At 39.1% G+C, this 24,512-nt stretch overlaps 1 long non-coding RNA gene across 1 annotated transcript; it reads left to right on the top strand.

The window, feature by feature from the left end:
- The first annotated feature begins 1,928 nt into the window (after positions 1-1,928).
- On the top strand, positions 1,929-12,992 carry LOC134299676 (uncharacterized). The gene is made up of 3 exons (XR_010006942.1): positions 1,929-3,667; positions 4,571-4,671; positions 6,930-12,992. It is a non-coding gene; the product is annotated as an uncharacterized LOC134299676 (long non-coding RNA).
- Positions 12,993-24,512: the final 11,520 nt, after the last annotated feature.

Raw genomic sequence — 24,512 nt, forward strand, 5'->3', positions numbered from 1 at the left:
TGCTATGCAATCCCGGGATTTGTAGTTTGGTGAGGCATTAGTATTCTTTAGTAGAGAAGGCTCAAGGCCTTGTGAAACCACAGCCCTCATGATTCCATAGCATTGAACCAAGGCAATTAAAATGGATTCATCCTGCAGCATAGATACATCCCAAGGTTTTTATTTTCCATTGCTGGAAGCTTTGTTCTACATGACAAAGTGTATCCCGCCCACCAGTCATTACATTCAGCAGCAAATACTTTTTTTGGTTTCAGAGTTTTGAAAATTGGTGTGTGCATTAGATTAAATGGTGCATTCGACTAGAGTAAATATGGTAGTTCTTTTTGGCTGGCACAGCAGTATCAGTGCAACATTGAATATAGGACATATTCAGAATCATATACCTGCTGTTTTACTGAATGCACACACAGAATTACATCACTCATATAGCCAAGGAGGCAAGAAATCACATTAGAAAAATCAGTGATATTTTCACCCTGGAACAGAAACAAAATCTGTTTATATTATAAGTTTTTCCCCTCTAGATAAGAGCAAAACTTTCTTTAGATCCACATCATAAGGGTATTATATAGATAGATTCCTATCTAAATCCCATTGGTTCATCCCAATTAGATTAGTGCAACTGAACAAGTTGTTAATCTAGAGTCAACTCATATATACATCCCATTGCCTCAATAGGTTTACTCTAGGTGGGACGAAATAGGAATTCTGCCACTTCCTATTCTAGTTCAACCTGATTCACAGGCTTATTGTGTAGAGAAGATAGAGAAGACTCTTTTAATACTGTTTTGAGCTCAGTGTAGGAAAGACAGGATGCACACATGTTTATCCATAATAAACATTTGCTTCTATTATTAAACATGCCATCACATCTCTTTAGTTGGAAGAGAATGCCTCAGTCAATAATATATCTTTGAACTATCACTGGCATTAGTTCATATATATACACTCTGTGTAAAAGTGCACAGCTGGGATTTCTCTCTGGAAATGTCTCAAGTATCTCTGACACCCTTTTCTTTTAGTCTGGTCACGCTACATGGAATATAATGTTGTGCGGCTTTTTTCTGTGTGGAAAAGTAATGCAGTTTCTTATAACATAACTGGGGATGGGGAATGGAGAGAGGGCTCTGTAAGGAGGAAGCGACATCTGCAGAAAATGAGATACTTAAGGGATATGGGAAGGCAGATTACAACTAAGCCATCTGTCACACATATTTATTTGTATAGTACCTTTTCCCACTACTCCTCCTACCATATTTTTCTGAAGGTTCACAAAAATATTCACACAAGATTTTGAAATTGCTCAGCTGATTTGTACCCACTAATGTTTTTTTTCTCTTTCTTCCCCCTTTCATTTTTATTCTCTACTGCTCTTTGTTGTCTTTATGTACTATCAGACAACACGTGTCAGTCAGCTATAACATAAATTGTATAGCATGTCAATGTAAAGACAGACCAAGCACATATCTGTGCCCCATTTGGAGAAGCAGATGGGGGAACTGTTTAAAATGAATGATTATTAATATACACTCTGAATAGTTAATGATATAGGCCATGATCATAACATTAACTATGGGTTCATGTACACTGTAGAATTAATGCAATTTGATACCACATTAACTGCCATGGTTCAATGCTATAGAATCAAGGGAGCTGTAGTTTTTCAATGTCTTCATCCTTCTCTGCTACTGCTAATGAATGGTGGTGTCTCACCAAAGTACAAATCTCAGGATTCTATAGCATTGAGTCAGGGCAGGTAAAACTGCATTAAATCTACAGTGTGAATGCACCATACATCACCTACTTAGTTACCAATACATAATTGACTCATGGCAGGCCTGTAGCCAGAATTTTGATTTTTTGGGGGGGGGCTGAGATTTTGGTTGGGGGGGGCTGAGTCTGGGTTGATCTACCCGAGCAAACCTTTTGCATCGTTATCCCAATACCCCCATGCATATGGGATATATTGAGCATGGTGATTAGATCATGATATGAATAAACATAACAGTTTAAATAATAAATGTAAGACCTTCTCGCGGACCACTCTGAGAATTTGGCTACATGCCTGACTCTTGGATTGAACCCTTATACCTCCCTTAACAGTTAGTAGCCACTTCGAACAATGAATGCACGTTCTTCTGGTGATCAGGGTGCAGTAGAATGATGTTCCCAGTCTCTTTCCACCATTGAGTAAATCTGCAACCATCAGAAGCAAGACCAGTGACAATTCCTGATCATGCCTCTGAACATTGATGGGAGGAGCTGGTAACGTTATCCTGTCACACCCTGATTACCATACGAACAGACTTCCATCACTTGGTGCAGCTTCTGGCTGTTAAGGTAGGCTTTAGTTGGCTCTACACTGCCATATAAAATTCAGATTATCTGATTTGAACTGGATTATATGAGTCTACACTGCCATATAATCGAATTCAAAGCAGATATTATGAATTTATATGGCAGTTTAGATCCAGCCTTTGTGGGACATTTATAATTGTTGCAATAGTGATATGATCATCAATATGCAGTATTAGTAAATATAAAGTAGTTATGGGTCTGAAACTCAAGATCATGAAGGAACGGCATCACTAGGGAGGTGCTGGGGGTGTGAACTGCACAGGGTGACAACATAAGAGGAGATGACAAAAAATAATAATACAATGTGTGTGCAATGTTTCAGCACAAGTTTTTTTTTATTATTTATACAAATATCCCTATAGTTTGAATTAACCTCAAAACCATTTTTCTTAAGCCCAGCTCACATGTACTGCAAAAATATTTCTTAAAAAGGCCAAAAATGTAAGCTAATTTTCTTTTTGAACCTTCTGTTACATATACATTTGGTGAGAGCTGTCATTATTATTCAGTTACAATGACATATGGTTTCATCTGGACACATTCCAAATATGCACTGTTGTCTTCGTTGAGGCTAGATTTTTATAGCCATGGATTACACTAATTCTTTCTGGTATGTCAACTACAACACTGTGGTGTACTCTAGTGTGAGAGGAAGTCCAGAGGGTGACACCATGAGTTACTGCCCTTGGTGATACCAACCCTAGAGATGCCACTGTTTACAAATTCATAACTGCAATACAGCCAAGATCAGTAGTAGCATCAGGGTATTCTCATAATTCTATTGTGGGATTAAACAAACTTTTTACTAAATAAATGAATGCAGCAAAGTAAAGAGGTTATGTGCATAGTTTGATTTAATGAAACCCACTTTATGACATAGGTCTTCAGAGTCTCTCATGATATGACCTGCCTAACTGAACTCGTCTGTGACATCTGAGCAACCAAGCCAATAACAAGCAAGAGAGGCAATGACACTTCTATTTGCCAAGCATCATTATGACAGAAGCTCTATCACTTGCTGAAGGATGACATTGAGAGCTTTGAGCATATTGCTATGCATATTACAATATATAGAGAGAGAGACTTTTGATTGTGGACAGTGACTGAGAAACTATGGATATTTACAGACACATAATTCCATGCCTCCAAAATGAAAGCAACATCGTATCTGTTTTGAAACATTCATAAATGCAATCAAAATTCACACCAGAATGCTAATGTACAGTGTTAACACATATATGCTTAATTCTGTATCTACAGGATGGTTCTTGAGATGTTCCAACAATTGGGAAGAAATTCTCCTGTTCTGGTGGGTTTAAAAATTATAACAGCCAATGGGAGAAGTGAACAGGGTGCCTAGAATCAGCTATGGATTTACTTAGAGCTATTTGAGAAGTCACTGTGTTTCTGCATCAGTTATCCATAATGGGGAGACTAATGGGCCATTTCACAAGTGTTGCAAGGATAAATGAAATAAGGAAATGTTGTTACCTACCTGGAACTTTATGGATCAAGTAAGCCATAAATTTAAATCACAACTGAACTTGTGAACTCTAACACATCTTAGTGAGAGTCTAAATTCACAGGATTGCTATGTATAGAGTGGTAGGTATTGGTTTAATCTCCCTTAACAATTTGGATTCAGATGAATTTTTCAAATCACTTGTGGTTTGTCTCTGCTCCCTTTTTAGTTGGATTTTGAAAGCTCATAGGAATGGGCATTGATGCGAAACTTATTTAAAAATGTTGGTAGCTGTCTTAAGAGAATAACTGAAAGAAGTGATGGAGCCAACATTTCCTTTTTCCCCCTTCTGAGTCAGAGAGGACCCCTCCAGACTCACAGATTCCTCTGCTTCCATCTTGTACACTAATGAGGAAATATCTATCGTAAATGAAATGTCTATCACAAATAGGAAATACAAGTAGTGAACTTGTATTTTTTTGAAGACAGACTTGTGTGTTAAAATAATTTTAATTAAGAGTTTTGTCTGTTACACAACAACGTTTGAGGAAAACTAGGGACCTCTGGAAACTCAAAGAGAGGACTGTAGTCCAACATTGTATTTTAGGTCCACTTTGGGATGTAAAATTGTGTGTACTACAATGGCCATGTCTTAATATCCTTTCCTATGTGTCTATGGCATTATTTCACATTTGATTATCCTGGAGTTCTTTCAGACTGTACAATTATAGCATTATACTTACATTTCAGGGGTCCTGGAATTTCTGGCTTGTGGAGGTATTCAAGGAAATATCTGGCCACCTTTTCTTAAACTGCAAATCTCAAGATCGCAGTGGATATAACCATGGCAGGTAATGTGGAATGATAGTGCTATAATTACATAGTGTAAAAAGACCTCTAAATACATCCCTATATGTTCCTATAGTTTAGGCACCAACAAATACATAAATTAACTGGGGTACTATGGTTATATGATTGTTAATCAACTGGAATCATGAGGAAACAACCAAACAGTTGCAAATAAGTGACCTGTAGATAGGTTGAGTTAGTTTTTCCTGGTTAATGTTTTAACAATATACAAATAAGTATTATTTATTTATTTATTTATTTATTTATTTATTGTAACATTTCTATCCTGCCCTTCTCACCCCTTAGAGGGGACTCAGGGCAGCTTACAAATATAAAACAATTACAATTACAATCACAATAGTAGTAATTAAAAGTAATTAGGTTAAAACATTCATATAAATATACATTCAGAGGAGCATTCCGATTCACAATCCAAGTCTGTCACTTTGTCATGAATTTATTATAGTTGTAGTTGATTCTGCATCTATCACTCAAAAGCCTGGTCCCATAACTGAGTTTTTATTTTTTTTCAAAAAGATAGGAAAGAGGGAGCCTGCCTGATCTCATTAGGGAGGGTATTCCATAGGCAGGCGGCCACCACTGAAAAGGTCCTGTCTCTCATCCCCGCCAGCCACACTTGTGAAGCTGGCGGGATCGAGAGCAAGGCCTCCCCCAAAGATCTTAAGCGACGTGGTGGGTCATAGCGGGAGATATGTTCAGACAAGTAAGTTGGGCCAGAACTGTTTAGCGCTTTATAGGCTAAAGCCAGCACTTTGAATTGTGCTCGGTAGCCAATCAGCAGCCAGTGGAGCTGACGTACCAGAGGAGTGGTGTGCTCCCTGTATGCCGTTCCGGTTAACAACCTGGCTGCTGCCTGTTGGACTAGTTGGAGCTTCCAAACAGTCTTCAAAGGCAGCCCCATGTAGAGTGTGTTGCAGTAATCTATTTGGGATGTAACAAGAGCGTGGACCACCATGACCAAGTCAGGCTTCCCAAGGTACGGGCGCAGCTGGCGTACAAGTTTTAACTGTGCAAAGGCTCCCCTAGCCACTGCTGAGACCTGGGGTTCCAGGTTCAACGAGCCTAGGATCATCCCCAAGCTGCGAATCTGCGCCTTCAACGGGAGTGTGACCCCATCCAGCACAGGTTGTTAAATAAAATAGGGGACAGTACTGACCCCTGCGGAACCCCACAAGACAATGGTTGCAGGGCCAAGCAGGTGTCCCCCAATGACACCATCTGGGATTGGCCCTCCAGGAATGAGTGGAGCCAGTGCAAAATAGTACCTCCAAGCCCCATCCCCATGAGGCGTCCCAGAAGGATACTGTGGTCAACAGTATTGAAGGCCGCTGTGAGGTCCAGCAGAACCAGCAGGGACACACTCCCCCTGTCCAGTTCTCAGCGTAGATCACCTACTAAGGTGACCAAGGCTGTCTTGGTACTATGTCCTGGCTTAAAGCCAGACTGTGCTGGATCTAGAAAATCAGTGTCTTCCAAGAATCTCTGGAGTTGTGAGACAACCACACATTCCATGACCTTGCCCAAATAGGGGAGATTGGAAATTAGCTGGAAGTTGACGAATTGAGTGAGGTCCAGTGATGGCTTCTTCAACAGCGGTTTGATCACAGCCATTTTTGAGGCTTGCTGGAAATTTGCCTTCCTGAAGAGAGGCATTCACCACCACCTTCACCCACTCTGCTAAACCCTCTCTGGCTTCTTTTACCAGCCAGGATGGGCAAGGATCTAGGATGCATGTAGTTGGTCTCACCTCTCCAAGGATCTTGCCCACGTCCTTGAGCTCAACCAATTGAAATGAATCCATAAAAATTGGACAAGCAGTTGCTCGTGTTACATCCTCAGAGACTGCCATTAATATAGCGTCAAAGTTGGAGCAGGGCAGAGCGACTTTGTCCGCAAAGAACTGAGCAAATGCTTCACAGTGGGCTGCTGAGTTGTCAGGCATCCTATCTTGTATGGTGGGATTTAACAACCCTCTGATAACACAGAACAGCTCCACCGGATGGTTCTATGCGGACACAATATTGGCTGCAAAGTAAGCTTTTTTTGCGTCTTCTATTGCCATGGCATATGTCCTTAGATAGGCCCATAGTTGTGTTCGGTCTGACTCGCTACGCTCTAGACGCCACACACACTCTAGTTCCCTCATACATATGGTAATTTTCAATTATTGTTTTCATTTTCACTGTTATTTCCCTTATCTACCTATATTGTGGCCTTTGCTTTCTTCCTCCTTTCTTAGGCACTGAGAAGATGGAAGTGCTGTCCTGTGGCACAAAGTGATGACTTTCCTATTCTGTGATTGGAGGAAGTCAGAGAAAGCAGCAATATAATTAGTAGGGCTGTGCCAAATTATCATTAGTCCTCATAAGTCGAATCAAATTTGTTAAATTCATACTTACGGTGCAATATCCAACACATGGGCATGACTCACACCAAGAACTTAAGAATTGAAACTTACCCAATACTTTTTGTTTGAACTTTGTAAACCTCTGAAACCTCTGAAAGTCAGTTTCATTTTCAGCACAAGCAAGCCAAGCAAAGCCAAAAAGGCCACCTTTCCTCTTCATCATTAAGAGCAGGAAGCAGCAGGCAGAAAGCAGAGTTCGCTGGGAAAGATATTGAGAAAGCATAACATTCTGGGAAATGTAGTTTGGGAAGACAAGGAGCCATATGCCAAAGAATTCAAAAGGTCCTGCCCTAAACTACATTTCCCACAATTCTGCTCAGCATCAGAAAGCCCCAATCAGAAGAGGGGAGAGATTTATCCCTCCGTAGCAGCAGCCGGCGTTCCATCCAATACATTGTTGAATCTGCAAAGAGGAGGACTGACTGATAATTCTAGTAAGTAAATCTCTGGGCTGGGAAGAAATCCCTAAATGGAAGTTCTATTTGTCAATATGAGAGACATTCAGTGAGATAGCTGTTACGGCTGTTTTAAAAAAAGGTTTTTGTCAAACTTTAAAAATTCCTTAAAATCAGTAGATGTATTAATATTTTTGAAGGTTGAGGGGAATGATCCCTATTATCTTGTGTCATTGTATAGAAAATTAAAGGAATTAGTTCTTGTAGTTTATTTTTTTAAAAATGTTGTTTATAAAAACTTTGAAAATTCCCTAAAAACTTGTGGATAAGTGAAATGTTCTGAAATTTGACGGGCTAACAGTAGTAAATGTGTTCTACCATTGTAGCAAGTTTCATCTCAATAGTTATAAAAATGAGGGAGAAAGGAGCCCCTGAATTTTTTCCCTAGTGCCCCCTAATTTTGTAATGAATTTTGAGACATTATTTTAATCGATCACACAGCTCTAATAATTAGATTTGGAAAGAAATCATGTTTTAAAAACTCTTTGAAGCAAGTATTCAATGACAGCCTTAGAAGATGATTGGACTAGTTTGATGACTTCTGTATTTTTTGTTTGATTTGTTTTGTTTTATGAGGAAGATGTCTTTCTCATGCTAATTTTATGGTTTGAACTTTGGAAAATAAAGTAATGCTTCGTTTTGGGAGAGTAGAGTGGAGATTATGTCTAGCATTTTTATATTTGGATGTGCAAATAGATTAGAATCATAGACTCATAGAATCATAGAGACCTCATGGGCCATCCAGTTCAACCCCCTGCCAAGAAGCAGGAAATCGCATTCAAAGCACCCCCGACAGATGGCCATCCAGCCTCTGCTTAAAATCGTCCAAAGAAGGAGCCTGCACCACACTCCGGGGGAGAGAGTTCCACTGCTGAACAGCTCCAGTGAGGACGTTCTTCCTAATGTTCAGGTGAAATCTCTTTTCCAGTAGTTTAAAGCAATTGTTCTGCGTACTAATCTCCAGAGCAGCAGAAAACAAGCTTGCCCCCTCCTCCCTATGACGTCCCCTCACATATGTATACATGGCTATCATATCTACTTTCAGCCTTCTCTTCTGCAGGCTAAACATGCCCAGCTCTTTAAGCCGCTCCTCACAGGGCTTGTTCTCCAGACCCTTGATCATTTTAGCCACCGTCCTCTGGACACCTTGCAGCTTGTCAACATCTATTTTCAATTGTGGTGCCCAGAATTGGACACAGCATTCTAGGTGTGGTCTGAGCAAGGCAGAATCGAGGGGTAGCATGATTTTCCTGGATCTAGACACTATACTCCTATTTATGCAGGCCAAAATCCCATTGGCTTTTTAGCTGCTGCATCACATTGTTGGCTCATGTTTAACTTGTTGTCCACGAGGACTCCAAGATCTTTTTCACACATACTCCTATTGGGCCAGGCGCACCTCATTCTGTATCCTTGCATTTCATTTTTTCTGCCTAAGTGGAGTATCTTGCATTTGTCCCTGTTGAACTTCATTTTGTTAGTTTCGGCCCATCTCTCTAATCCAGAGGTCCCCAAACTTTTTAAACAGGGGGCCAGTTCACGATCCTTCGGACTGTTGGCGGGCTGGACTATAGTTGGCCACTGAGCAATAATAATAATAATAATAATAATAATAATAATAATAATAATAATAATAATAATAATAAAAATAAAGAGGGTTGGAAGAGACCCTTTGGGCCATTGAGTCCAATCCCCTTCTGCCTTTGTGCACTGAAAGCACAAGCAAAGCATCCCTGACAGATGGCCACCCAGAATCAATGTTAATAATAACAACAACAACAATAATAATAATAAATGTGCCGTGCCAAAAGATCTCAGCCGACATTTGGAAAAATAGACATTGACAAAATTACGATCTGCCAACTGCAGAAGGCCATCCTACTGGGATCTGCATGCATCATCCAAAAATACATCACACAGTCCTAGACACTTGGGAAGTGTTCGACTTGTGATTTTGTGAAACGAAATCCAGCAGATCTATCTTGTTTGCTGTGTCATACTTATAATAAAAAAGTGGGTTGAAAGAGACCCTTAGTCCAACCCCTTTCTGCCTCTGTTCACCAAAAGCACAAGCAAAGCATCCCTGACAGATGGCCACCCAGCCTCAATGTTAATAATAATAATAATAATAATAATAATAATAATAATAATAATAATAATAATAATAATAATAATAAAATGGTTGTAAGAGAAGAAGAGACCCCTTGGATCATTTAGCACAACCCCCTTCTGCCCTTGTGCCATGGGGGCCGGATAAATGGCTTTGATGGGCCGCATCCGGCCCCCGGGCCTTAGTTTGGGGACCCCTGCTCTAATCTGTTAAGATCGTTTTGAATTCTGCTCTTGTCTTCTGGAGTATTAGCTATCCCTCCCAGTTTGGTGTCATCTGCAAACTTGATGATCATGCCTTCTAACCCTTCATCTAATTCATTAATAAAGATGTTGAACAGAACCTGGCCCAGGACGGTTCTTGTCTTGAATCCTCCATTGTAAAGCTCCTTGTCTTCCCAAACTACAAGGTTCACTTTTTGGGGATTTTCATCCGATCATATTTCCATTGTTTTCCTCTCTGCATGGAAATGTATTCCTATTTCTGTATTTCTGTATTTTTTGCATTGCATTCCCCCTCTCATTGACTACTGTTAATTACATTTAAAAATATACATAGTTTTATCACTCACATTTTATAGACTTGTGGTCATTTTCCTTATCTATACTGTAAGGCTTGCAAATGTATGGATTCCCAAATCAGGATGTTAGATGTGAAGTTGTTATTTTCAGAGAATTTTTGCCCCTCCAAATTACGCTTCCATTGTTACTTCTGTGTCTAAATTAACATATCAAATGCAAAACATCTCCTTATCCATGGATTTTATATCCACAGTGTTACTCTTATCCATCTCAGGAGAGTGGGTCTCTCTAGGTCCTCTATTGCTATTCTATAGGATACCTACAGTCCAAGTTATTCAAAATGTAAGATTAGCTGTTATACACAGTTTCAGGTATCCATGGGTATGTGTGTCTTGAAATTTATCCCATGCGGATATGGAGTTAATACTGTAATGATTTTATAAACAGTTTTTCAGATAAATTTGTAAACTATGGTTCTGGTTTTCTGCCAATGCCCAACTCCAAAATTATAATCTTAATATTCCCCATGTAGATACTTTTATGATTTTTTTTTAAAAAAACCCTGTCCTAAATTCTATTGCTAGAATCTATTAGAATAGACACAGTGAATCAAATATGACTTAGTACATCAACATTTAGGTACACTCTGTTGAGTCAATGCCTCTACTGGCTGCTAGATTCAAGCTGATAGGTGAACAGAAAAAATAATCCTGGAATGCCTTTTTGAAGCTATTTTTATAGTGTTAAGAACCCACCAAGAGTGAATAGATGGGTGGCTTTTCTCTTATATTTTCTCAGATTTGTGGGTTTCTCCTCCAAATTTAAAAATATGGCTATTATATGCCTGAAGACAGTGTATGGAGATCTTAGCATTTATTTAAATAGCAGAAACTTTAAAGACTCCATTGTAAAGTGGTTTCTTGCTAAACCAAGAAACAAATTATGGGTTTCCTATTTAGATTTCTAATATACAAAATTCTAAGCATTTGTTTAAATAATTGTTGAAGTTAATCTGGATTTGGTACTGGTCCATTAACTGGATGGAGGCCACAAGGTGGCTCTAGAGAGAGAAGGATAGTCCATTTTATGGGGGTGGAAAGTGGGTTGAAAGAGTAAAACAATTTTCCTGGTTTCCTGTTATTTCCCCCACCCATATCTCCCTCATGGAAAGAACCTTTGTTTATGACATGGGAACAGAGCCGACCCTAGGTATTTTTCAAGTGTAGGCAAACAGAATTTTGGCGCCCCCCCCCCAACCAATCACTGAAAAATAAAAGCGTTGGATAAGTGAAAATGTTGGATAATAAGGAAGGATTAAGGAAAAGCCTATTAAACATCAAATTACATTATGATTTTACAAATTAAGCACCAAAACATCATGTTTTACAACAAATCAATAGAAAAAGCAGTTCAATACATGGTAATGTTATGTAAGAATGACTATATTTGCGAATTTAGCACTAAACATTGAACAGGGATATAGAGCAGTGTGGACTTAGATAACCCAGATAGCCCTCAGTATTTAAAAAAATCTCTAAAATCAGGACAATAAATAAACAACAACACTCTGAAAACAGAAGAAATCCAGACAGTAAACAATCAGGGACAGCTAACACCTCCCAAAAAAAGATTCTTCCAGGCAAGAAGAAGCCAGGCCTTGAAGCCACAGGGCCATTAAATGCTAATCAAGGTGATTAATTACAACATTCACACCTGCTTCAAAGAAGACTTCTTTCTCCCACCCTGGACTTTCTACAGATATATAAACCCCACATACCTAGCTTCCAAGTTCCCACAGACCTCACAATCTCTGAAGGTCCCAAAGGTGGGCTCACGTGGTGTGAAGGCGGGCCCGCGCTGGCCGGAAGGCCCAGCGCGGGCAGTGGGAGGCCCAGCGCGGCCGCCAGGAGACCTGAAGGAGAAGGAGGCGGAGAGTGGCGCCCTCCTCCCAGGACGATGGTGCCCCCGGATCGATGGCGCCACAGGCAAATGCCTAGTTCGCCTTATGGTTGGACCGCCTCTTCATGGGAAGTAGGGTGGGGGAATAACCAGCAAAAATGGGGAAAATGGTTTTCCTCCATCAACAACCTCCCTATAAAATGGACTATCCTTATATTTCTAGTGCCCCCTTGTGGCTTCCGCCTGGATAACAGAACAGTACCCTGGATTCTATTGGAAGTAATCCTAAACTACTCAAAGCCTAGTTGTTTTCCTATGCATAAATATTTTCTTATCCCACAAATGAAGATAAAATGGAATAAAGAGAAAGAGGAGGAGGATAAGGAGGAAGACAAAGGAAATATAGATAGAATAATTGAGCTTTATAAACCAACATTTTGGGTATATGGAGGAGGGAGTAAAAATACTTCTCCCAATCCCCTGTGGCACTCTCACAAATTTCCTCTTTTCACTATATTGAAATGAAGCTCGCCATTTCAGGGAAAAAATGCTGAAGATTGTATTAATCTTTGGGAAGGGAAAATTTAAAGATTTATTTTCATCTCTAAATATGAAATGGATAAGGATTTTTATTTCCCTTTGATAGAAGCAAAAAAGGAAATATCTTGTTTTAAGTGGCAGTTTGGTTCCTGTGGGTGCTTTGCATTCCTGGAACACAATGAGCCTGGAAATAAGGGTTTTAATTTACCCCTCCTCTTTCCAATGTTATTGACTTTTCCCCTCTTTTCCATTGTAACAAAATAAATGATGTTTGGCACAGTTTTGGAGTGGACTTTTTGTTGTGGGTCTCCACTTTTTCCTGTTTATGTTAGAAACTAGGAAAATGCCCCTATGATGCTAAGTGTTAACATATATGCTATCAAAAGATGTCTTTTGTCTACTTCACATCATAAGCATTTTGCATTTTTACTGCACAGATTTGAGTTCTGTCCCCCAATCCTTTCATTTCCCTCGCTAAGAAATCACTGCCCTTATCTCATGAATATGCAAATCTCCAAAGCCTTCTTGTACGGAAGCCCATCTGTTGTATAAAGCTTCCTTGAATACTTGTCATATCATGCATCACCATATGTATGCATATACATGCTTGTCAGCAATCATAAGTAGGTAATCTGTATGTTAACATTTGAGATATTTGGCGATTATCTGCAAATACAGTCACTTTGGAAACCAGGGTTCTTGGAAACATTCAGAGCTAGCATACACAGTGGGCCGCATTTACAGCTGAGATAAAACTCCTTGACTGCATTTCACATTTATTTTGCCAGTGAGAAAAACAAATACAGGTTGAGCATTCCTTGTCTGGAAATCCAAAATACTCCAAAATCCAAATTTGTCTATGTAGGTGGCTGAGAACATAATACCTTTATCTGAAACACAAATGAATTATATGTTTAGACTTGGGCCCCATTTCCAAAATATATACGTATCTGCAAATACAGGTAGTCCAAATTTTTGTAAAACAAATTCCAAAATCCAAACAATTCTGGTTCTAAGTATTTTTGATAAGGGAAACTCAAGTTGTAATAATCAAATCATTTTGCTTTTGCGTGAGAGAGATGCAAATAGGAACTTCAGTTTATGTTTATTTGAAATTGCCAGGTACTTTGGAGTATTGAAGTCTTGTGACATCAAATCATGAAAGTGCCTTTCCATAGTCCCAAATGCCTTCCTGTCTAGATGTCTTGGTACTGATGTCCATGGCAGCAAAGCAACAGCGGTGTTGCTTGTTGCCCCTTCCCTCTTGAAAATCTTCCTCCAGCCATGCTTGCTTCTCTGAAAGTAAGATAAGGACAAACTGCAGGATGGGTTCCTTTTGTATGGTTTTTAAGAGTGCAGGAAGGGCCTTCAAGAGTCAGATCAAAGCTCTGTGTCTAGTCTAGCTTCCAGACACAATGTTACGTATTCTCTAGGAATTATTTTACACACACATAAACATTTCATGCTGGTTGATTTGCTTGATCTAGCTAGGCGGGTGCCCCCTTCCGCCCTCACTGGACTATGTGCGTCCCTCCTGAAGTTGCACACTCATTGCACACCAGCCCAGGTATAGAAGGAGTGTACCAAGGTCTCTAGTCTTCGGTCCCAGGTAGACAATAGTTGCCTCAAATGTTGTCTCAAATTCTAGCCATAATTTCTCCACCCAGGCATTTTGAAAGACCAGAAATGGCACTGCAGTGGAGAGAGTAGAGGGGACCAGTGCTTCTTGTACATTATCAAGAGATCGTCTTGCTTTTTGCCACTCTACTTAGAAAAAAGTAAGAGTTAAGGTGAAGTACTCACATTACTCCATTGGGGTTTCTTGGTAGGTTAACTAATTTTTTTTTGATTTACCCATAAGGAAACAGGGTAATTCATTCTAAACTTGACAATTTGAAGAATTCTCACTGCAAATAATTTTGGATTGTAGGCTCATTTCCAGGGTTGTATGTTGGTAAATTGATTAAAAAAATCATACAAAGCTCTCCCTCCTTTATATGTGAGCACCTTTCTCATACATAAAAGGTTTTGGTTATCATTATTTTTCCAGTAGCAAAGTAGATCACTGGTTCTCAACCTGTGGGTCCCCAGATGTTTTGGCCTTCAACTCCCAGAAATCCTAACAACAGATGAACTGGCTGGAATTTCTGGGAGTTGTAGGCCAAAACACCTGGGGACCCACAGGTTGAGAACCACTGTAAGATGGATTGCTTAGTACATTATTATTCTACCATTAGTATGAACACTGTGAGAGAAATATATGTATATCTTCTTCATTAATTCTTGAGCGAAACTAAATGCAGCACTTACATTGGGTACAACTTAGGCCCACAGCTGTATAAAATCCACACAGCTGTATAAAATCCCACATTATCTGCTTTGAACTGGGTTATATGGCAGTGTGGACTCAGATAAACCAGTTCAAAGCAGATATTGTTGATTATCTGCCTTGATATTCTGGGTTATATGGCTGTGTAGAAGGGCCCTTAGTTATACCCAGTTTCCTGGCAGAGGTACTAACAAAGGTCTTCAATAGGGCTTTCTCCTTTGCAGTTTTGTAATAACTGGTGCCAGTCGTAGCTTGGTGGTGGGACTGGGACTCTGGCTAACTGGGGTTCAAATCCCTGCTCAGCCCTGGAAACCATTGGGTGACCTCAAACAAGTAACATTCCCCTTGCCTCAGAGAAAAGCAATGACAAATCCCATTTTAGCAAATCTTGCAAGTCTGCTCCATGGAAAGGTTCATCTTAGGGTTCCCATAACTTGTCAATGACTTGGAAGCACGTAACAACAACAACAACAACAAAGGAGGTGGTTTCAAGATACATGAAAAACTAGAAGTCATTTTATGAGAAGTCGTAACAAGGGTAAATAGGCAGAAACATTTTACCCTTATAGTTTGGTTCTGACTATATCTGAAGCTGACCACAGGAAAGTGTATTCTTTCACTGAGTGTTACTGATGATAAGGGGAAAATGCAGCAGACATGTGACTAACTATATAGGGCTGGCTGGATATCAAGAGCTAGCAGGACTTTTATTTTATTTTGCTCACAACAGCATCTGAGTTATTGTACAGTCCAGTAAATTACTAAATTGAATTACTATAGCCTTCCACGTCCCAGGTACAGTCTGAGCAGCAAATCCAAGAATCGGAATTCCAGGAGCAATATAGAAAGGTACAGAGACAACGATTTTTTTATGAGGTCAGTATAAGTGCAACACCATTTTTTATATTTCACTATTTATTATGTACTCATACATACAATCTTTCTTAAGTGGAATTGTTCCTCTTATGGCAAGAGAACTGGGACCTTCCTCAGGACGTAGAAATGACTAATCACAATAGCACTTTATTTCATTGCACCTCAAAGCACAACCCTTTTTGTGTCAACTCATAAGACATCCTGGTTGCAATCAATGGTGCTTACACTCAAGCTGAATCTACACAGTTATATAATGCAGTTCATTGCAGTTCAAACTACATTATATGGCAGTGTAGATCTGTCCCCTTTCCCCTCTACCAATGAGTGCACGGAAAAGGGGATGGTGGCAGAGGCAGCAGACCAATCTTCATTAGGCCCAATTCTTCTGTCTACACTGAGCCTATTCTGCAGGGTTGCACCAGAGCTAAAGCCAAATTCCAGACCATGTCCAGAATTTCCATAATATACTCCACGAGAAGGACTGGATGTCACCGAAAATCATAAAGACAAGCAGGAACAACTACATGTTTTTTTTTTCGTGTCAGGAATGACTTGAGAAACTGCAAGTCACTTTTGGTGTGAGAGAATTGGCCATCTGCAAGGATGTTGCCCAGGGGACACCCGGATGTTTTGATGTTTTACTATCCTTGTGGGAGGCTTCCCTCATGTCCCCGCATGGGGAGCTGGAGCTGACAGAGGGAGCTCACCCGCTCTCCCTGGATTCAAACCGCCGATCTGTCAGTCATCAGTGTAATCTATTGTGCCACCGGGATCTCCTGCATGGTGAGTGTAGGCTATTATATCCATATATACAAGTCATGTACTGTAAATAGTCAAAATTATTATGTCCGAGGACCACCTCTCTTTGCACACAACTCACTAAAACAGACAAAGGTGTTTCCTTTGAATTTCAAATCTTTTTGAAGCCCTTTTCTCTATTTTTCAAATATTGCCCAACTACCTAATTGATTTAAATGATGTTTCTAAAGCACCGGAGTAGACTGTTTTAGTGTGAACCCAACTGTTAATGAACACCAAAACCAATCAATGGTAAAACTCCAAAGGTCACTGTATTTGTCTCTAAGGTCGATGCTGGGAATGAAACTGTTATAAAAGTATTCAGAGTTCAGAAGTCAAATATTTATTAACACTGAAAGAAAGATTGAGTTGATTACATAGCTTCCAATAGGAAGGTAGTCTCTTCTTTCAAATAAAATGCAATCAATATTACCCAACAAAGAAGTCCTCAATTTATTAGATTCCCCCCCCCCCTCACTTACAAGACCACAGCATAGTTCAATTTATGTTATTGGCTGTAATGATGTGCTGAAACAGATTTGCAAGAACAGATTCTGTACCAAGTCTATTTGTTGATGCAAATCATAGTTCTGCACAGCCCTCACCTGTAAGAGTGTTCTTCATATTTCACAGGGTACATTATGTTAGAACAAATAACATTTGCTATAATTTTTAAAATGTGAAATGGGGAAAGTATAAAAAAATCTCCAAGCCTTCAAGGTCTGAGTTAATTGTTTGACATTTCTTATAGCCTTTCTTGGTTCTTTGAATATTGCACTGCATTTGTATAAGCTTGTATGGCAGAAAAAGCCAAATTAGCAAGGAATGTCGAGGTTTTGTTTATGTTTCATATTTCCAAGGTGAGGTTTATCATGAGAGCATTTAGGAAGAAGCCTACCATGACTCAATTATAACTATGATTATGCTTTGCAATAAAATATTATTATGTAAATGTACATTGCTAATTACATGATTAGACTTACCCTAATTGTGTTATCTACAAAAAGCAACTATCAGTGTTTTTTTCTTCTTTGAGCCAGCAACAAACAGAAGACAAATTATGATACTCTAATAGCATGATTCAGAAGAATATGAGCACAGTGGTGATAGCAGAATAAAATTAGGGTTAAATCCTTGCAGGTATAATAACATGACACTGAGGAATCTTATATCTCTCTTTGTTTCTTTTGTTAGCTAACAACAAACAAAGAAGATTTAACAGTGTCTTTTTCCTTATCCAGGTTTCTTTGTTTAAAAAAGGAAGTGACACAAAACTTTAAATTGATTGTGTCGGTCTATATTTGGAGAGTGCTCTGTTGTTTGATTTTTGGGAGCCTATAACTTTTACGACAGCAAAGGCCAATTGAGTAAGAAATGTTGACATTCTGTTTACGTTAAATATTTCTGAAATAAGGTTTATCCTGAGGGCATTTAGGAAGAGGTCTACTGTGACTCAATTAGAACTATAATTATACTTTGCAATAAAATATTATTATATAAATGCTAATTACATCAGATCCCATTTGACCTTGAAAGCTAAGCAGGGTCAGCCTTGGAGAATATTTGGATGCTAATGAACAAACACCAGGATTGTAGTCTGGGCTATAGTTCAGAGAAGTGGTTTTCAACCTGTGAGTCTCCAGATATTTTGGTCCACAACTCCCAGAAATTCCAGCCAGTTTACCAGCTGTTAGGATTTCTGGGAGTTGAAGGCCAAAACATCTGGGTACCCACAGGTTGAAAACCACTGGTTTAGAGGAAGAAACTGACAAAACCACCTTTGAATATTCTTTATCTAAGAAAACCCTGTGAAATTCATGGGGTTTCCATAAATCAGCAGGTATACACATATAGAATGAAATGTGTCTCTTAGCTAGAATAGACCTGTGATGTGAATAAACCCTGAAGCATGTTCACCAGACATGGTCCACCATAAATGGGACAGGGGTGTATCAGTAAAAAATTGTAACATGGGTCTCTTTGCTATCATGACAACAGAAGTTAGTCTCTTGTGGGTAGGAGTTATGCTCAATTAATTCAGGGTGCCTCTACACTGTCAAATGAATGAAACTTGTATTCAAATTACAAGAAAGGAGGTTCCACTTGAACATTAGGAATAATATCTTGACTGTAAGAGCTGTTCAGCAGTGGAACTCTCTGCCTCAGATGGCCATCTTTCAGGGGTGCTTTGATTGTGCTTTTCCTGCAAGACAGGCAGGGCCATAGCCAGAAAAAAATTTCGGGAGGGGTTTTGAAAATTTTGGGGGGGGGGGGGGTTGAACCCCTAGCACATACTTCTCCCCACTACAAACCTGTCAATATCTGCTTGAGATAGTGCCTGGAGGGACTCTTAATGTTTTGCATCTCATAGACTTAGCATGGGGATTTGGTTAACCAGTTAAAATTCATGAGTAAACGAGATTTTTTTTATAACTTGAAAAATTTCGGGGGGGGGGTGAACCCCTAACTCCCCCCCCTCACTACAGGCCTGATGACAGGGGATTAGATTGGATGGTCTATCATGTGGTCGCTTCCAACTCTATGATTCTATGACTTTAACTACCATGGCTCAGTGCTATGGAATTCTGAATTCTGGTTTGGGGAGGTATTCTTTGGCAGAGAAGGCTAAAGACCTTGTAACACTGCAACTCCCATCACACCACAGCATCAAACTGTGGCAATTAAACTAGTGTCAAATTGCATTCATTCTACAATGTAGATGTCCCATCTGTCTATGTCCAAACCACTGTCTGCAGCTTATTAATCAGGGATTGCCAGAGTGTAGTGATGACAGATTGCTTCCTGCCCAGCCTTCCTCTGATGACTTCTCCGTGAAACCATACAGCTAGAATTGAGCAGCAGCAAATGTAATACTTTATGTGACCTATGGGATCTCACACATATTCTGTGGCAGCAGAAACATACGGGAGCAGGGGAAGCACATTCTGTGATAAAAAAATTTCTCCCCACTCCCAATTTGAACCCAACGAAAGTTCTCCAAAGAGCTCTTGGCTGCTTCTCATTAAAACCCAGAAGCAGAAACTGGGCAGGATCACTGCTCCAGCAACAAAAACAAAACGCAGAAAAATTCCAGATTTTGAAAATACTATTACAATTCCGAAATGCAATGGATAATATCAGTGTTGATTTATATACAAGAGTCATTGAAGTGTCCCTTACAAGTTGACCAATACGTAGTGACTTTGACAACTGCATAGTCTCTGCAAAATTTTGGTGGCATATTACACTGTGGCAGTTTTCTGCGCCAGTGCGCTAGATAGACTAATGTGGGTAGTTTGTACAAGTTGTAAATCTCCAGATTTACAGAAGCTCAAGAAGGGTGTGAAATATGAGGACCTGGTCTGGAAAAAGTTACAGTCAAACTAGATGATCTAACGTGTAAATGTGAAGAAGATGCATTTTTTAAAAAGTAAATAGAAGCCGAAGAAAGGCCTCCGCATTTGTATCCTTGACAAAAATCCCCTCCTCAGAAGATTTTATTGAATAGAAAAAGGGGAGTGGAGGAAGGACAGTTAGAAGGAAGCAAGTGACAAGAAGTGGAGATGATGTTTTGCTGGAGGGTGTGAGAGAGATTTGTAATAATTTTTGTTGCAATGACACTGTTGATTATGGCAGTATGTTTTTTAGCAGCTACAACCCTGGTTTTCTACAGAATACTTCTGCAGATCTCAAGATAACACACAAGAATAGCCTTGGTGTCTTTCATTCCCCGCTGCCTTAAGGCATGTTCTTTTTAAAACATGTGTGTACTCCATTCCAGTAAGCCATGATGGGACAGAGGAAGTCATTTGATTTATGTCAACACACATTTTATTTACTGAATGCGGTGTTACATATTTTTTGATCTATAACCAAATACAAGGCATCTTGAAGCCACAAATCTTGTTTTGCCAAGCAGCCAGAGGGAGCTGAAGTCATTCGTTCAGCTCCAAAAGCTGTAAATTTATCAAGTGCCATCACCATATATGGAGAAATTAGTTTGATGCAGCTTGATGCAGCTAATGTGTTCACCTCTACACAGTTCAGGCCCCTTATGCAAAGGTCATAGGCTGCAATAACTAAGATTTATGATATTTTAGGAGTATTGACTCCTTTATATATGTGATTTGCTAATTCGGTGAGATGAGGTAAGGATAGAGGCAGGGAAGAATGTTGCTGGCCTACAGGGAACATTTTAGTTCAGTTATACTTAATCAGCAGAGAAAAGAAGTGGCTCTCTGTCTTTTACAGATATAATCATGAATCTCAAGGATGAAATGGTGTGATATTTGGGAAGACTAACTAGCCGCAATTTTCTTTTCCATATAGTCTATTAAGCCAGAGAAGTGAGCACCATTTTTATTCCTAGTAAATTCTAACCTGTAGAGTTTTCCCTCTATGACGATGAAGCTAATCTCATTCCCACCACCCCATTGTTTGTACAATGCATAGCAAAAAAGATAGGTGGAAACTATAAGATCTAATTTCATGGAACTGTATGAATGTCCCAAAATTTAATTTAAATGGTGTTCTTCATGCAAATCACACAAAGGCATTTAGGAATACAGAAAAGAATATAAGTAGCATATATACTCATGCATAAGTCGACCTCATGTATAAGTCAAAGGCAGGTTGTCAGCCTACATTTTTGGATTTTGATATGACCTGACCTCTGGATAAATTGAGGGTCATTCTGCAAAGAGGGGAAAGCAACAATGCCAATGTGGGGCCAGCTGCCCCCAGATGCTGACACTATCATTTTCCCACCCAGGTATTCAAAAGCAGATATCAAATTTCATGGATGCTCAAATCCCATTACAGTGTTCCCTCACTACTTCGCGGTTCACTTTTCGCGGGTTCGCTGTTTTGCGGTTTTTCAATAAACTCTAAAAGAGTATTATGAATCATAAAGATTAAAATTTACAGCCTAAGAAAGGGAGGAAGGAGAAGCCAAAGGGAGAGAAAAGGGAGAGAAAAGGAGCCCAAGTGACAACAGGAGGAGGAGGAGGTCATTTATCAACACACGATTGGTTGATAAAGACTTAAAATAGTGTATATAACTAGTAAAATAATGTATAAATATTATAATAAATATAGTGTCCCTACTTCATAGATTTTCTCTTATTGCGGGTGGTCCTGGAACCTAACCCCCGTGATAAGTGAGGGAACACTGTATATACATTGGCATTGCAAAATAATGTCCCTTATATAAAAGGGCAAAATCAAAGTTTCCTTTTTTGGATTTTTAGAAAATATTTACATGCTGTGGATGATTGAATCTCTGGGTACAGAATCTGTGTCCAGCTGTATTGATAGGGTTGAAGAATGTGTTCTTGAGAAAGTCCTAGAAGAGAAGAGAGAAATCAGGCAGAAGACTGTAAGGGTTGTTTCAATATTTGTAAGGCTTAGTGAAAGCACTGACTTGGCTGAAAGCCAAGAAGAAAGCAGTTCAATAGAACATACGAGGTGAAGACACAAAAGAAATGTGAAGAGGGAAATGGTTGGCTTCAGGATCTGCTCTGTGCCATCATGCCATGTGAACCAGCTTTTGAGGTGAAGGCTGCTTCCCTGTGCCATTGTAAGAATGGCTTACAATGGGAACCAGGGACAGGGAAATCACATTGGCATTGGGATTTTATCTTTGGCCATTTCACAAATGAAGCCCAAAGAAATTCCAAGCATTTATACAAGTATTATATATCAAGGTAAAACATATTCATCTGTGGAAAAACAACCCCCACTCAGTTAAAACAATTAAATTTTGTAAACAGAATTATCAATAAATGGATTAACAGATATATAAATGGTTGGAGCCCTTGGTGGCGCAGCAGATAAAACCACTGTGCTGCTGAACTTGCTGATTGATAGGTTGGTGGTTTGAATCCAGGGAGCGGGGTGAATTCCCACTGTTAGCCCCAGCTTCTACCAACCTAGCAGTTTGAAAATATGCAAATGTGAGTAGATCAATAGGTACCGCTCTGGAAGGAAGGTAACGGCACTCCATGCAGTCATGCCGGTCACATGACCTTGAAGGCGTCTACAGACAACATCAGCTCTTCAGCTTACAAATGGAGATGAGCATCATCTCCCAGAGTCGGACACAACTAGACTTAATGTCAAGGGGAAGCCTTTACCTTTACCTTAAATGGTCGGATTTTTTTCATCCCCCCTCCCCCCCGGCTACTTTCCTTTGATTCCATTTTTTGGCAGATATTATTTTGTCTTGTTTGCTGTCTTGAAGAGTTTTGTTACATTTACTTTTGGGAAATAAGAAATTACTGGGGAATAATGGCTCATTAAAGAGAATACCTGAATAATGAAAACTTTTATCTGCTGCCCAGTTTTGCGTTAAAGACTGAGTAATATGATAACTTCTTTTGGTGAGACTTTACTGTCCACAAGACAATGGCCAATATATTATGTAGCATTTGGCTCAAGGCAAACCTGTTTCATATCTTATTGGGATCGCATAGTCATTAACAACCCAAAACTTTAATTATAAACAAAAACGAAAAGTAATAGAGAAATAATTTAAGAATTGGGGAGGGAAAACATTAACAAGAGTGGACAGAATAAGGGCACTAAAATGTTTATAATACCAAAATTGATATATTTATTTCAAACATTACCGAACACAGTAGATAGGAAGACACTAAAGACATGGGATAGGAGAATAAGAAAATGGGCAGTCAGAGGAAAAAGGCCCAGAATAAGGGACAAATGGTTAAATGCAAAAAGAGGAAGAGGGAGGCTGGGGGATTCCAAGGTTAGAAGTCTACCATGATGCGTTTCAATTCCAAAGATTATTGGAAATACAGTATACTAAAAAAAAGGGGCAAATATGGAGAAGATAATAAATAATACTAAAGAAAAAGAAATAATATTTAGGGAATGGAGTAGGAGAGAAGAAGCAGAATTTAAGGAACCTTTTAAAGCAACAATAAAAGTGTGGAAAAAAGAAAGAAGCTAAGTCCAGGCAATGAGAAAGTCCAGGCAATGAGATGGCAACTATATGGCAAATTAATTACAATAATAATGAAATTATAGGCAGAACATTGAGATCAATTGAAAGTAGAGGGAAAAGATTAGTGGAGGATTTGTATACAATAGATGGAGACCCCGTAGAACAAAAAGAAATTCAGAATTGGATAGGATCAGGGAATTGGATTCAAAGCTGGGCTATAAGACAGGAAATTTTTAGACTGAGGGAAAAAATTAGAGAACAGGACAGTCCATTTGAGAAGGTGATTAGGAAATGTTTGAGAGAGGAAAAGACGGGATAAAACAACAATAAAAACAAATTAAAAAACCAACCCAAAACTTTGTATTTCCCTTAAAACATAAGCATTGAGGTAATTATGAAGGAATGTTAAGAAGCTCTTTATGTCTGGTTTTCTAAAACGCTAAAGTCATCCACTCCCTTCAGTTAGTAATAGATGATACACATAAAATGCTCATCGTAAGGAAAAATAATTCTCCTTAGCAAAACTATTTTTAGAAAGATTAATTAAAAATCTGCTTGGTAGGAAGGGAACTAACACAGACAGATCCACCTGTTATGCTTTAAATTTCCATTGAATTTTATTTTAGTGCTTTTATAACTGAACTCTAAGATGCTAAAGCTTGTTAGTGTATAGTATCAGTTAAATACAATTCTCCACAAGTATGATACACTTTGATAATGATTTTGAACTTTCATGTTGGTGAAACACTTTTTAGACATGCAACCTTTCACAACATGATAATTCAGTTTTACTAGCCAACTGGAGATTAAACTAACCCCTTATAAGAGTTTTTTCTCTCTCTCCCATTACAATATATAATACACGTAAGTTTTGATTGATTTATGTGTAGTCCTCTATAGCTGCTTCATGTGGTTCATCACAA

Source organism: Anolis carolinensis, chromosome 1, assembly GCF_035594765.1.
Source record: "Anolis carolinensis isolate JA03-04 chromosome 1, rAnoCar3.1.pri, whole genome shotgun sequence".
NCBI classification, from domain to species: Eukaryota; Metazoa; Chordata; class Lepidosauria; order Squamata; family Dactyloidae; genus Anolis; species Anolis carolinensis.